The sequence below is a fragment of the Elaeis guineensis genome, chromosome 1 (assembly GCF_000442705.2).
Source record: "Elaeis guineensis isolate ETL-2024a chromosome 1, EG11, whole genome shotgun sequence".
NCBI lineage: Eukaryota > Viridiplantae > Streptophyta > Magnoliopsida > Arecales > Arecaceae > Elaeis > Elaeis guineensis.
Genome location: NC_025993.2, coordinates 36,395,719 through 36,412,699, shown reverse-complemented (window position 1 = coordinate 36,412,699; position 16,981 = coordinate 36,395,719).

Sequence of the window (16,981 nt, the reverse complement as noted above, 5' to 3'; positions counted from 1 at the left end):
ATGCTGGCTGCCATGAGTAACGAGTTCAATCGCAGATTTGAGATGGCTCAGCCAAAGGACATGCTTCAAGTGTTGGAGGATGCCTTTGGCACACCCGATGATGTGGAGAGGCATAAGATTAGTTGTGCCATCTTCAACACCAAAATGCGGGATGGTGCCTCTGTCACTGATCATGTATTGTACATGATCGAGCTGATGGAGCGTTTGAGCAAGCTCAACTTTTCCTTGCATGAGCAGCTTGGGAAAGATGCAATACTGAACTCACTGCCCAAGACTTATCTCCCATTCCTCACTCATTATAGAATGACAAAGTCTGAAGTAAACTACCACAGGTTATTGGGGTTGCTTTAAAACTTTGAGAAGGATCACCAACTCCACAAGTAGTCGGTGAACTTAGTGGGAGGTTCGTCTTCTGGTTCTCAACCCTTTGAGAAAGGAAAGAAGAACAAAAAGAAGAAAGTAAAGAAAGTACAAGTTTAGACTGGGACATCAGTGCAGGACCAGATCAGAAAGATCAAGCCAGATAAGTGTCAAGCTAAATGCTTCTTTTGCAAGAAACGGAGGCACTAGAAGAGGAACTGTCCTTAGTACATTGCCTCCCTGGACCCGAACAGGCAGAGAAAGAAGCAAGCTATTGCTGGGCAAGGTATTTATATGATAATTCCTTGTAATTTCTCTATGTGTGATATAATTGACTGGGTATTGGATACTAGTAGCCCTTACCATATTTGCAATTCGTTGCAGGAGTTGCAGGTCAGTAGGAGATTCGAGCAAGACGAGAGGTTCCTGAACGTTGGAGATGGAAGACCAGTTTTAGTTCTAGCATTAAGAATCTTGAAACTTGTATTTGAGTCCCATATCGTTGTTCTTAATAATTATCATTTCTATCTCAGTTTTTTTTTAAATGTTATTTTTGTAGGCCTTCTGATCAAAAATGATTATGAAATTTCAATAAAGAAACAAGTTTGTAATATTATTATGAATGGTGTTTCTATTTTTTGTGGACATTTGAATAATGGTGTGTATATGTTATCACAACCTGTTAACATAGTCTATTCTACTGGCAAGCACCCTAGATTAGATAGTGTATCAGATATCTATATATGGCACTATAGGCTAGGTCATATAAACAAGAACAGGATAAACAGGTTGACTTAAGAGGGAATCTTCAAAGTTAATGATTGTGAATCACTTCCAACCTATGAGTCCTGTCTTCTTAGTAAAATGACCAAGTCACCTTTTACTGAAAAAGGTGAGAGAGCTACTGAGCTCTTGGGCCTAGTACATATTGATGTATGCAGGCCCATGAGCACAAGTGCTAGAGGTGGATATTTCTACTTCATCACTTTCATGGATGATCTATCCAGATATGGATATGTCTATCTAATGAAACATAAGTCAGATTTATTTGAAATGTTCAAACAATTCTAAAGTGAAGTAGAAAATAAACTGGAAAGAGTATTAAAACTCTTCGGTCTGACCAAGGAGGGAAATACCTTTCTGGTGAGTTTCTCACATATCTAGGAGAGAATGTGATTTTCTTCCAATGGACTCCTCTAGGAACACCACAGCATAATGGTATGTCTGAAAGGAGAAATCAGACTCTGTTAGACATGGTCCGATCCATGATGGATTTTGCCAGCTTGTCGATATCCTTCTAGGGATATGCACTCGAATCAGCCTGTTATCTGTTAAATAGAATTCCAAGTAAGTCTGTAATTAAGACTCCATTTGAGATATGGACAGGGCGTAAGCCAGCACTTTCACACCTTAGGGTCTCGGGATGCCCGGCCTATGTCAAATGGTTAGTTACAGATAAACTTGGACCTAGGTTTGACAAATGCACATTCATAGGCTATCCCAAAGAGATCAAAAGATTTTTTTTCTACCATGCTAATGAACAAAAGGTATTCGTCAGCCTTAAGGCAACCTTTTTAGAAAAGGAGTTCCTTGGTGAAGGAACCGTTGCCTCTAAGGTTAAACTTGATGAAGTTCAACAGATAGAAGAACCGACATCAATAGCTGAACCTGAGTCAGATTTGATTAGATCATATTTGGAGCCTAATATACCTGCACCATTCAGGCGATCTGGTAGAGTATCGCGTCAGCTGGACAGATACTTCAGTTTCTTGGTCCGAGATGGTGATCCCATCAAACTCGATGAGAACGATGAGGATCCGATCACCTATATGGATGCAATGCAGAGATCTGATTTCGAGAAATGGCTTGAAGCCATGAAATCCAAAATAGAGTCCATGAAGGTCAACGATGTATGGACATTGGTTGACCCACCTGAAGGAGTTAAACCCATTGGGTGTAAATGGGTCTTCAAAAGGAAGAGGGATGCAGACGAAAAGGTGGAGATCTATAAAGCTCATCTGGTTGCCAAGGGGTATCGTCAATATTATGGTATTGACTATAACGAGACGTTCTCTTCTGTGGCAATACTCAAATCTATTCGGATAATGCTTGCAATAGCTGCTCATTTGGATTATGGGATCTGGCAGATGGATGTAAAGATAGTTTTTCTGAATGGAGAGCTGACCGAAGAGGTGTATATGATACAACCTGAGGATTTTACATCCACAGATGAGTCCAAGGTGTGCAAACTTCAGAGATCCATTTATGGATTGAAGCAAGCTTCTCAGAGTTGGAACATGCATTTTGATAAGGTGATCAAAATGTATGGCTTCGTTAAGAATAGAGAAGAGCCCTACATCTATAAATGGGCAAATGGTCCAGTTATGGTTTTTCTTGTCTTGTACGTGGATGGCATTCTCTTAATCGAGAATGACATCCCCGCACTACAGGGAATAAAAGTTTGGTTGTCATCACAGTTCTCCATGAAGGACTCGGGTGAAGCATCCTACATCCTAGGGATGAAGATCTATAGGGATAGATCTAAAAGGATGCTTGGGTTATCCCAGTCTATGTACATAGACACTATGCTGAAGTGGTTCAGCATGGAGAATTTCAAGAAGGGCTATCTACCGATAGGCCATGGAATTTCTCTCTCTAAGAAGGATTGTCCGACAACTCTTGAAGAGAGAGAGCGTATGAGTAGAGTCCCATATGCTTCGATCGTGGGATCTATTATGTACGCCATGACATGTACAAGGCCAGATGTGGCATACTCACTAGGAGTAGTGAGTAGATACCAATTTGATCCTGGAGAAAATCACTGAAAAGTGGTTAAAGCTATCCTTAAGTATTTGAGAAATACTAAGGACCAATGGTTGATTTATGGCGAGTCAGATCTGAAACTTGTGGGGTTCACAGACTCCAGCTTTCAATCTGACCATGATGACAGTAGAAGCGTATCGGGTTATATCTTTACTTTGAATGATGGAGTCATCTACTGAAAGAGTTCCAAGCAGCATACTATGGTAGACTCTGTTTGTGAGGCGGAGTACATCACAGCATCGGATACCACGAAGGAAGCTGTATGGTTGAGAAAATTCATCACCGAGCTCGGAGTAGCATCCTCCCTCGATGGTTAGGTCCTGCTCTATTGCGACAGCACTAGTGCCATTGCTCAGGCGAAGGAACCCAAAGCACACCAGTGGACGAAGCATATTTTGCATCGCTTCGACCTGATCCGAGAGATCGTGGATCAAGGTGACGTCGACCTTCAGAAGATCGATGGAAAGGAGAATTTGACCGACCCCTTCACTAAAGCCCTGACGATAAAGGAGTTCGACAACCTTAACTCAAAGATGGGTATTACATACTATGCCGAGTGGCTTTAGGATAAGTAAGAGTTGTTGGAAAATATGTCCCAAAAGTCAATCGTCAATCTGTTGACGGTTGAGCAATCTTGTATTATAATTGATTTATTAATAAATAAAATATATTTTTGATATTTTTATCATAAGTTTTCATCTTCTAATGAACTCCGTTGTTGTGATGAAGTCCTTAGGACTATTTAGGTTCGATAAAGAGAGGATTTATCGATTAGTCCTTAAAACTGTTCACGATCAAATGATAGGCTGTTAATAAGGACGACAGCTTCTATCGAGCATAGGTCATTGTAGGCTATATGGGTTGGTTGTTCTTTTAACCAAGGAGTGTGGAGACACTGGTATAGCATATAGGTGAGATGTAAGGGTACATCGTCATTGAACATGACCAACTCCAGAGCATTCTGCTGTCGAGAATGTCTCTGATGGGATATAGGTATAAGTGTCCCTTAGACATGAGATCGCCTCAGTGACTTGCAAGCAACTCACTGTGCTTTGGTACTGGACTAACTGAATTTCTAATTCAGTGACGGAGGGCTTCTGGACACAGTCAAATACTTACGAAGTCAGAGTATGATCAAGATGGGATTGACCACTCCAAGAGTTGGAGAAGAATGAGTCGCTGTATTTCAATTTAGCAAAATCTTGGCCAGGATAATCCATCAGATGGATTTGATATTTTGAAATACAATGTGGACAACATGATCAGAGTTGACAGTTGAACTCTGAGGTATCCTATGAGCATTTTGGTCAAGGGGATGAATTATATGGAAACAATATCCGCATGGGTTCTAAGGATGTTGTTTTACACATTCGACCTATCCGACCGTCGAGTACCACTGCTAGATGGTCACTTCGATTGGTACATGAATTTATTTCTGTGCTACCAATTTAGGTTCGAACCTATGAGATCACAGACATTAGAGTTTACAATCTGATCGGATGGTTGATCAATGATTAAGATTCATTCTAGGGTTAAATGATCAATACGATTGACATTTAACCTAGTGTAAGTGTTGCAGGAGGATCGATTAGCAATTTGATTGCTAATTGGCTTAATTTGATTAAGACAATGGGTTAAGATTAAGTCTAATTGAATATGATTTAATTAAATTTGGTTTGGGCTTGATTGGATCAAGTCCAATTGGTTTATTGGATAAGCCAAGTGCAAGGAAAAACTAATCCAGTTCAATTAGGACTTGGGTCAACCTAATTTCTAATTCGATTAAAAAATTAAATTAAATTTAAATTTAATTTTATCTAATTAAATTAGATCCTTAATTAGGTTAAGACCTATTTTAATTGGGTTGATTTGATTTTGGTTTGATTTGATTTGAGAAACTAAATTTGAACAAGTCATAGATTGAATCCTAGTAAGACTAGGATTCCACCTTACGCCACCTTAGCCCCCCACACCCACTCTCTCTTATTTTGTGCAACAAAACCTTCTCTCCCAGGCTTTCACGCATGCCCAATGTTGTGATCCAGGTTGTGTGCCCAAGGCCCAAGAGACCAAGGCTAAGGCCAAGGTCCATCATTCATGAGAGCTTCATGGAGGCTCTAAGGCTAGTTGGGCCCTAGGTTGAAAGGCTGTGGGCCTTTCGGGTTCTTGAGGTGTAGGTTATGTGGGCCTCAAGGGACCAACTCTTTATGGGCCAGGTCTGGGCCTAGGATAAGTGAGATTAGGTCGAGTCATGGGTGTACATGGGCTTGGGTTAACCTAATCTCCCATAGAGTTGGTCAAGGAAGTTTTGGATTTGGGTCACTTAACCCTGTGTTTATATATACATGCACTGTATAGGTTTGATGAAGCCAAGGAATACAAAACTCTTTCTTTCAAATCTCTCTCTCTCTTCTCCCTCTCTCTCCAGCTATTCTCCATGCCCCAGGAGCAAGAAACCCTAGGGTTTCTTGCCGCCAGGTCCCAAAAAGGTAGGAGAAGCAAGGGGAGGTGCTAGGGTTTTGAGCCCCCTCCCCTTTGTGCCGCCAACCCTTTTTGTCTCTCCCTCTCTTGCAGCCATGCAAACATCAGGTCCAAGACTTAAAATCTCTTAAGAAGAGGTTGATACAAGTTCCTCTCAGATCTGGGGTTGATCTGAGGTCGTTTGAGGCGTGGGTGAGATCTCCATCAATAGATCTACAGGAAAGGCTGCAGTAGGACAGATCTGCAAGGTCTATTTCTATCTACCTTCTTCCCTATCTAGAATACCCCAATTTGAGATCTATAAATTGAAAGACCTCGATCCAGGCCTGATCTAGTTGGGTACCAGATCTTGGATTTTTTAGAGATGATCTTAGAGGCATTCTTCATCTGGAACGAAAGGCTGATGAAGAAGACAGCAACCAGGCTGATCTCATCAAGGGCCTTCGATCGAGTCCAGAAGTCTTCAGATTTGTTCGTTGCTAATTTTGCTACACCCAAGGTCCATGGGAGGAGCCAAAATTGTGCTCCAATAGTTAGTATCAGAGCCACATTGGTGAGGAAGCAGTTCCAAGTGCGAGAAGTTGAAGATCCCAAGTGCTGAAAATTTTCAGCAAGGTACCATCAAGGTATATTCTACACTTCTTGATTTTATATTGCTTGTTTGGCTTAGATCCAGTCATGGGCAGCAATATGAAGGTTGATTTTGAGAAGTTTGATGACAAAAAAAAATTTTTCATGTGAAAAATTCGGGTGGAGGATCTTCTGGTGCAAGCAGATCTGGATCAGGCTTTGGATGAGAAGCCTGAGGGAATGATAGATAGACAGTGGGCATCGTTGGAGAAGAAAGCACGCTCGGTGATCAGAGGATGTTTGGCAGATGCGGCGTTGTATTCGATGCTGGAAGAAAAGACCTCGAAGGGCCTTTGGTCGAAGTTGCACATCATGTATATGGGGAAGAATATGTGCAACAAGCTAATACTGAAGAAGAGGTTGTAGAGTCTTCAGATGCAGGAGGGATCTGATGTGATTGGCCACATTCAGAGGTTCGACTAGTTATGTACGGAGTTGATGAATAATGGGGTGAAGCTGGATGAGGAGGACAAGTCCCTGTTGCTTTTGTGTTCGCTGTCAGGATCATATGACTCTTTGGTGACTACACTGCTCTACGGCAAGGAGACTCTGGAATATGAGGACATGGTCTCGGTGCTGAGGTCTAATGAGCAAAGGGAAAAGTTGACTAGAGATCGGGCTCCCCAGGAGGGTTTGGCAGTAGGGGAGAGGACAGGTAGAGGCAGAGGCAGAAGCAAGTCCAGGGGGCGGTCCAAGTCCAGGAAGGGAAAGAAAGAGATGAAATACTTCAAGTGCAACGAGTTTGGGCACTTCAAGCAAGAATGTCCACTATGGAAGAGCAAGAAGGGAGAAAGAAGTGGCTAAAAATCAGTGAGTGCAGTTGCTAGGCAGTAGGTGGAGGATGATCTACTTGTGGTATCAGATGGTCACAGGCATTACACAGAGGAGTGGACACTAGACTCTGCGTGCTCACATCACTACACACCACACAGGTCTTGGTTTGCGACATACACCAAGACAGATGAGGGATCAGTGACTCTAGGTGACAATCATCCTTGCAAGATGGCTGGGATAGGGACAGTCAGGGTAAGGATGTTTAATGGGATTGTGAGGACATTGACAAATGTAAAGCATGTCCCGGAGCTGGAAAAGAATCTGGTGTCACTAGGCTACTTAGAGCGCAGTGGATACAGCTTCAGCAGTAGGGCTAGAAGCAGAGTATTAAACATCTCCAATGGAGCTATGGTAGTTGTGATGGCCTGGCCCGGCCCCTGTAAGAATCCCAGCCAAAGCCCAAATGAACAAAAAAAAAAAATAGAAAAATAGGGGAGAAGACTCCCAAAGGGAGTCTTCTTCCTCCTCTCGTCGGCTCCCAATCGGAGTCAGAGACGAGTTCCCTCTGACTCTATTTAAGGAGGAGATCCCTCCTCTCTTCCTTCCACCAAAGATTCTAAGTCCGGTCGGCGGCAATCGCCGAAAAAATCCCGCGGAAGACCGTCCCTGTGCCGTCCAATTTCTAGTCGGAAAAGCTTCGCTGGCGACGGAGGTAAGCCTCCTCCCCTTCCTCTCTTCTCCCCCTTCCTTCCCGTGCCGATGTGCACGCTCGCCGGCGATCGGAGTCGTCGGATTTTGTTGCGGAAGTAACCTTCATTTTTTGCCGTTTCTCTTTGATTCTGACGTCGGTGGTCACCGCCGACCATCGGGTTTGGTCTCCCTCTTGCCGCCGGATCGCCCCCTTCGGCCGCCGACCATCCCCATGCCAACTGCATAGTCGATCGGCCAACCAATGGGGGGATTAAAGATCCCCTGTTTCGGCCCAAAGAAACCCATGGGAAAAGAAGAAGAAAAGAAGAAGAAGAAGAAGGAAAAGAAAAGAAAAAGAAAAGAAAAAGAAGGAAAAGAAAAAGAAAAAGAAAAGAAAAAGGAAAAAAAGAAAAAAAAAGGAAGAAGAAGAAGAAAAATAATATAATAATAATAATATAATAATAATAGGATTTTCTCTCCTCTCTTCCGTGAAGAAAAAGAAAAAGAAAAAAAAAAAGAGAAAGAAAGAAAGAAAAGAAGAAAGAAAAATTAAATAAATAAATAATGAGATAAATAATAAAATATGAGAAAGAGAGTTTCTCTCTCTTTCCTCTCTCCCTTCAGCTTGAACTAGTATTTTCTCTCTCTAAAATTGGACTTTCTCTCTCTACTTTCTCTCTCTAAAATTCTCTCTCTAGATTATTTCTCTCTCCTAAGATTTTCTAGAATTTTGAGAAGAATGATTATGAATTTAAATGATCCTAGTGATGGATTTTTGATCTGTGATCGTCGGACGGTACACCGACATCCACTTTGATCAGATCAGATATTTTTAAGATTTTAATTTCTATAATTTTATTAAATTATCCACATGATAATCTTAGCATGATTTGATCTGATCGATCGAATTTATTGAATCATATTGTCTAAAAAATTCAAGATGAGTTTTCTCTCTCTAAAATTTTCTCTCTCTAAAAATATTTTATCTCTTGATTGATTCTCTCTCTAAAAAGGTTAGTGAATGAAAATTTTTTTTTTAATAATTCTGATCTGATTCTAATGAAGAATCCTGATCCATGATTGTCAGACAGCATACTAGCACCCACCTTAATCAGACCATGAATCTTTAGATTTGATTATCCATGATTTCGATCTAGCCATGACTTGATTTGATCATGTTGATTCTACCAATCAAGATATTGGATCAATCGTAATGTTGGATTGTGTCACATGATCAATTCGAATTGTACCTCATGAATTCTCTCTCCTCTGATTTTCTCTCTCCACTTGATTTTATGAAATCAATGAAGAAACTTCGGTCCTATCACTTCAAATCTGATTTGATCTGATAGTCAAATTTTGGATCATTTAGGTCCTAATTAGATTTTGATTAGATGAAATTAGATGATCGGATCCAGTCTAAACCGTTAAAATATGGTATTCGTATTCTTTCTAATTATTGAAATTGATTCTGTATAGGATTGTGGATGTTTGATCATGGGATATCGCGATATGATCTACGAACCAAATTTTTGAAAGAAAAATTATAGAATTATGTGGATTTATTGAAATGCGTTCGAGATAAGTAATGTTTCACTTTTTCTAGATTTATCGATAAATTATAATGTATTTTTCTGACATGATTTGTGAAACGATGCATGAATTGGATGAATGGTATTTTGTTATGAAAATATCTTATTTGAAATGTTATGATGAAGCATGATTGAACATATTGATTTCATGATGCATTACATTGATTGATTTCGATACTACATGATTATATGTTTTATTATCAAAATTAGAATATAAAATATGATTTATGAAGAATTATGATATAAGAAACATTATGACAACTTGACTATGTAAAGGATCCCGCCAATGGGGGCATATACGTTGGCAATTGATTATCCTGAGGATTTATGTCGCCAGCGAGACCAGCGATATATCGCCAGAGAGACCAGCGACAAACCGCCAGTGAGACCAGTGGTTCCAAAGGACATGGCTGTCAGATGATTCGCAGCCTACCGCAAGCAGATACACGGTATTATGACCCTACCACAGAAAAAATATAGTCATAGCTCATGGTTGACGAAAAGAAATTGAAGAATAAAAGAAATTGAAATCTCGAAAGAAACTTGAATTTTTGGAAAAGAAATGAATTTGGTATGAATTATATTGCATAATTGAAATTGATTTTGAATTGATGAACTCTATATGTTTATTTTCTATAAATGATTATTTACTTATATGCCTGATGAAATCTGTTGAGAAGTGATCATTGCTTACTGGGCTGTCTAGCTCATTACCTCTTATTTTACTATTTTTACAGATGTTTAGGAATTAAGATGATACAAAATATGAATGGAAGAGTGATCAGAAGCAGAATCTCTATACTTTTATTTTCGGTAGAAAGTCTTATTGAATTTGATGTAAGGACTATGAATCATTGTTGAATTTATTGAGACATTAAAGAAATAATTTAGGTCGTTATATTTTAGATTTAAATTATTGACTAATTATTCCGTTGTTGTTTTAGGATAGTATGATAAGATGCCTTGCATGCTTATGGGAAGAGTTTTCTATGAGTATGCGGTGGTTGCCATGACCCTCGATTCATAATCTCGGATCGGGGGCGTGACAATTAATATGGTATCAGAGCATAAATAGATGAATTATGAAATATAGAATCAGATATAGAATGGGCATAAGTGGATAGACACTAGGGACATTATGGTGTAGATCTTTGATGATTGTAGTGGAAGAAATATTTAAAAATTTTGATTAAACATTGAGATTATGTATAAAAGGATCACAAGAGATTATGACATATAGAATTTGAAATATGATGGATGATCTATTGATCATGATATGATTAGTTAGATCTTGATCGAAAGTAATCACAAAAGGATTGATATAAAATTTTATTGTGCATTGTGGTTATTAATTTGATCATTAGTTATTCAAGAGAATCATAAGTTCAAATTAGATGTGAGAATAATACTATGATATTACTTTTAGTTGAGAAGTTGACTATTATTGGCAAGATAAAGATTTGATAATAAAATATTATTCCAGAATGGGCTAAGAAAAATCTTTTATGATGCTTGATTGGAATATTTATCGAAATTGAATTTGGTACGTGGATCATATATAAAGTGGCATATTAGGATGAATGCATATTTGGAGATATTGCAAAGAAGCCTATTTCTTATTGATGAAATTGATTTTGAGATTGAAGGATATTCATCATACTGGAATCTTTAATCATTATCCTTAGATCTAAATAATGGATCTTATTATGTCTCTTGGAGACTACATGATGTGTATGAAATTTTAATTTAAAGATTTTGTATCTAAGTTGATCAAGAGATTTTTTGATATTATTATTGAGGTTATTAATGAAAAATTGATATCTTTAGATTAAGATAAAAGATCTGATTTATATTTATTTTAGATTAAGGGATCCATGTGAATTTATAATTTAGAAATTTTGGATTTAAGAATTGATATGGAGTTTTCTTTGCTTTTGTTAACGAGGTCCCTAATTGAATCTACTATTAAATGGAGATTTAATTTTTGAAGCTTGTATGATTGTTATGAAAGGATATTTGATAGATATTGAAGATCCTGATGATAGAAATTTTTAGAAAAAAAAAATAATGATTTGAAATTCTTATATATTCTGATTATGTCCAAATTTGGTGGAGCATCGAAGGATTTTTTTTTATGATTTGACTTATAAGGATTTTTGGTTTGAAAATTATCGAATTGAATTGATATGAGAATTAAGATTTGATTCATATTAATTATAGTAAATTTATGTGATGGTTTAAATATGATATTGGACTCAAGGGTTAATCAAGATTATTGTATACCAGTAGAAGTACGAATGAGAATCAGAAGCTAATCTTTGGCTTCAATTGAAATTTAAAATTTTAGATCTTTTCTATTGATAAGATAAAGAAATAATTTGATCAAAATTTTTTTTGGTGAAGCTAAGAAATTTTGATTGTTAGATCAGAGTGCGCAGCAGAAGCATGGTAATCTGGATTACTTTGAGTAAGTCAGAAATGTTGATTTTTTAAGTCAAAGAATTATGATAGATGATATAGTTTGATACAAAAAATTCATTGATATTAGAAAAATAATATTTTAAAATTTTGAATTAATTTAGATATCCTGATGTGATTTTTAAAAAGTAGTACTTCCACCTACTATGCTACAAATATATATATATATATATATATATATATATTTAGCATCCTAATTCTAGTATGAGTAGATCCTTGATTTTTGATTTTAGATTTAGAATATTTAGAGATAAATTTTTTTTATCTTAGAATTAAATTTTATAATTCTCTATTTATTAGGAAGAATTTGAGATTATTTATTGAATAATAATTTTGATCTTAGACTATTATACTCAAATATTTATCTCCAGGGTATAATGAAATTTAAAATTAAAACTCTTTTGATCATTCTTATTTCTCTGACTGAATGGAAAAGATTGAGGTTATCTATTGATATTGACGATTGTTCTACAAAAGATAGATTGGAGTTATTTAATTTGATAATGAATCGATTAATTAAGAGTTGTTAATGTTTAGATAAAGAAAATTGATATACTTACTTAGAATAGAGACATTGATTTTGATTATAAAAAAATATAGTTTTGATTTAGATCAATTTTTGAGTTATTGATTTTCATTATGGAATGACTTAATGATAAAATTTGCTTCAAAAATTAGAATATTTAAGAGTTTGAGGGTTTGAGTAAGAAAATTTTGATGACTAGAAATAGTGATATTGATTCAATCAACAATGGTGATATTGATCTTTATGAAATGACTTAATGATGAAGTTGCATCGAGAAATAAAATATCAAAAGTTCGAGAATGAGATTGAAATGATAAATCTTCAACCTTTGAAAGTATGAATAAGAGAAAATATTTTTAAATTTTGATTAATTAGGATATTATCAAATGATTCATAGAAGTATGTTTTTCTATGTTATGATGGGTTGAAATTAAGAGTGGTTCATATTTTGAAATAAATAAATAAAAAAATGAATGATGATGATGAATGAAGTTCTTATGCAAGAATAGAGACATTGATTTTTTTTTACCTACAAGAGATGGATTTAATTTTAATTTGAGTCGTGATATATTGAACATGATTTTATAAGAAATGAGATCATAATTTCAAAATCTTGAAATATTGAAAATCTTTGAGACATTGATCTTGATAAATAAGAAAATGAATGGTTCCATTTCAGATAGATATTTGATGTGCTGACTTTTTTCTTATGAAATGATTTAAGAATGAATTTATATCAAGAATTAGAATATTGAAATATTTGAGGATGAGATTCAAGTAAGAAACTATGAAGACTCAAGCAAGAAAAATTTTGAGGATGAAATTTTTTTTAGAGGGAAAGAATGTGATGGCCTGGCCCGGCCCATGTAAGAATCCCAGCCAAAGCCCAAATGAACAAAAAAAAAAAAGAAAAATAGGAGAGAAGACTCCTGAAGGGAGTCTTCTTCCTCCTCTCGCCGGCTCCCAATTGGAGTCAGAGATGAGTTCCCTGTGGCTCTATTTAAGGAGGAGATCCCTCCTCTCTTCCTTCCACAGAAGATTCTAAGCCCGGTCGGTGGCAATCGCTAGAAAAATCTCATGAAAGACCATCCCTGTACCGTCCAATTTCTCATCGAAAAAGCTTCACCGGTGATGGAGATAAGCCTCCTCCCCTTCTTCTCTTCTCCCCCTTCCTTTTCGTGCCGATGTGCACGCTCGTTGGTGACCGGAGTCATCGAATTTTGTTGCGAAAGTAACCTTCATTTTTTGCCATTTCTCTTTGATTCCGACGTCGGTGGTCACTGCCGACCATCAGGTTTGGTCCCCCTCTTGCCGCCGGATCGCCCCCTTCGACCACCAACCATCCCCGTGTCGACTGCATAGTCGATTGGCTAACCAATGAGGGGATTAAAGATCCCCTGTTTCGGCCCAAAAAAACCCACGGGAAAAGAAGAAGAAAAGAAGAAGAAGAAGAAGGAAAAGAAAAGAAAAAGAAAAGAAAAAGAAGGAAAAGAAAAAGAAAAAGAAAAGAAAAAGGAAAAAAAGAAAAAAAAAGGAAAAAAGAAGAAGAAAAATAATATAATAATAATATAATAATAATAATAGGATTTTCTCTCCTCTCTTCCGTGAAGAAAAAGAAAAAGAAAAAAAAAGAGAAAGAAAGAAAGAAAAGAAGAAAGAAAAATTAAATAAATAAATAAATAAATAAATAAATAATGAGATAAATAATAAAATATGAGTGTTGGTGCAAAAATTTGCTTGCGCCGGAGAAGCTGGAGTCGGGGAAGCCGCGATCGCCGTCGGGACCTGCAAGGGAAGTCTAAACCGGAGGTGGGATTGCTCCGGCAAGACCCTCCGACGCTCAAGTCAGTTCTCTACCTCAACAAGAATGGAGTGCTCGAACAGAGAATTTAGCAGAGTTTTGGGATAAGAAAATGAGCTTAAAGAATAACGTATCTGGGTCCCCCTTTTATAGGCGGAGGAGGCAACAGATTGATGGCGACGTTTGTAACCGTCTGGTAGTGGGCCGCCCATGGTCAGGGGAATTGATTGCAAAGGATAGTGGAGTAGATGCGTGGCCATCACCGTGGCTCGCCACGTGGAATCTGTTACGAGGGGTGGAGCAGCGTTCGTTGTCGTGACTCGCCAGCGGATGGGAGAATCGCATGGAATCCATCGCAGGAGGTGGAGCAGGTTCATGGCCGTTATTGTGGCCTGCCAGGGGGTAGTGGAGCTGTGCGGAATCTGCCACAGGAAGTGGAGCAGGGTGGCGATGGTTACTGCGGCCTGTCAGGGAATGATGGAACTGCGTGGAGTCCGCCACAGGAAGTGGAGCAGGGTCGTGGCCGTTTTGGTGGCCTGCCAGTGGGCGCGGATCTGTTGATTGAAGCTCGGCAGCGGCCAGAGCTCGGTTTCTATAGAGGTCCGGGAGAGATCCTCCTGGCGGTTGGGGTCGTGGGTGGAGCCCGACTTTCGGGGGAGTCCGGGCGGAACCCTCTCGGAGCTGAAGTTGCGGGCGGAGCCCGGCTCCCGTAGGAGTCCGGGCGGAGTCCTCAGCAGCCATTGTTGAGGACGGAGCCCGGCTCCCATAGGAGTCCGGGCGGAGTCTGCTTGCGGCTGCAGTCATTGGCGTCGAGGATGAAGTCCGGCTCCCTTAAGAGTACGGGTGAAGTCCTCCTGCAATTAAAATTAAAGGCGAAGTCCGGCTCTCGTAGGAGTCCGGACGGGGCTTACCAGCGGTTGGTGCTGAGGACGAAGCCCGGCTCCCGTAGGAGCCCGATCGGAGCTGTGCTGTGGTTGGTGTCGGCGGTGGAGCCCGGCTCCCGTGGGAGTTCGGGCGGAGCTGTGCTGCTGTCGACGGTGGAGCCCGGCTCCCATAGGAGTCCGGGCAGAGCTGTTCTGCTGTCGATGGCGGAGCCCGACTCCCGTAGGGGCCCGAGCGGAGCTGTGCTGCAATCAAAGTTAAGGGTGAAGTCCGGCTCTCGTAGGAGTCCGAATGGAGCTTACCAGCAGTTGATACTGAGAGCGGAGCCCAGCTCCCGTAGGAGTCCGGGCGGAGCTGTGCAGCAGTTGATGTCGGAGGCGGAGCCCGGCTCCCGTAGGAGTCCGGGCGGAGCTGTGCAGCAGTTGATGTCGGAGGCGGAGCCCGGCTCCCGTAGGAGTCCGGACGGAGCTGCGCAGCAGTTGATGTCGGAGGTGGAGTCCGGCTCCCGTAGGAGTCTGGGCGGAACTGTTCTGCTGTCGGCGGTGGAGCCCGGCTCCCGTAGGAGTCCGGGCGGAGCTGTTCTGCTGTCGGCGGTGGAGCCCGGCTCCCGTAGGAGTCCGGGCGGAGCTGTGCTGCTGCCGGAGGTGGAGCCCGGCTCCCGTAGGAGTCCGGGCGGAACTGTTCTGCTGTCGGCGGTGGAGCCCGGCTCGCGTAGGAGTCCGAGCGGAGCTGTGCTGCTGTCGGAGGCGGAGCCCGGCTCCCGTAGGAGTCCGGGCAGAACTGTTCTGCTGTCGGCGGTGGAGCCCGGCTCCCGTAGGAGTCCGGGCGGAGCTGTGCTGCTATCGATCCCGCCGAGGGTTTCGGCTGTGGGTATTTTATACCCAACACCAGTCCCCCTACTTCTGAGTTTGAATTTCAAATGAAGGAAGTACAGAGAGAGAGAGAGACACAGCCGGACCCGTCCCTTCGAATCCTGCGCACTACCGCCTCCAGATATTTTGGCATTAAATGAGTGCATGCCGGAGTCTTTTCGAATTGGAGCGGTACGAGAGGATGCTTCAAAAATCCCACAGGTACACTAGCCTAGGTACGGTGCAATTATGAACCTGCCAACCGCCAGCCGCTTTTAGCTGTCTGCCAAGGGGAGTGGGACACGTGTCGGATGTGGACTGGCCAGGGGGATTCGCGATCATTATGGCGTCGGATCCCAGGGTCTATTTAAACCCGTCCTCCCCCCTTCAGGCGTCCTACTCCATTTCTGAGTTTTCGCTGGTGTCTGTCTTCTCTTCGAGAGCCTTGCTCTAGTGAACGTCTTCTCGAGCCATAGGTGCCTCCCGTTTCTCATCCCCCAGGTCCCTCAGAGCAACATAGGTTAGTGCCAACCTTCTTCTCTCCGCTTAGGGGCTTCTCCTCTCTTCATTACTTTTGTGCCTCCCTCCGAGTTAGCCTTCGGCGTCTCGTTCCCCTTTCGGTCTGTCTTTTTAGGGTCCCTTAGGCTCTCCCTCCGAAACTGTTCAAAATGTCCTCTGACTCTTCTGCTCCCGACAGTTTCGAGAGTTCCTCTGCTTCAAACCCCCAGGTCCCTGTCTCTGCGGACGAGCCCGCGTCCGGGGCTGGGTCTCGCTCGGTTTTCGCACCGGGCGCAATTCCATGCTCGTCGACTCCGGATGAACTCCTTCTGATAAGGGTTCGGTATGGGGTTCCTCCGGAGTACGACCTGGAGCTACCTGGCCCCTCTGACCGGGCCAGCGCTCCCCCACCCGGTCGCTTCTGTTTGTATCAGGAGGCGTTCCGTGCCGGACTCCGGCTTCCGCTTCCTGTCTTTGTTGCTGCCTTCTTCCGCTTTTTGGACATTTCCCTCGCCTCCGTGGCCCCGAATTCCTTTAGGTTCTTGATAGGGTTTCTCTCTCTCTGCCACATAGCCGAGGTCCAGCCGTCCCTCTC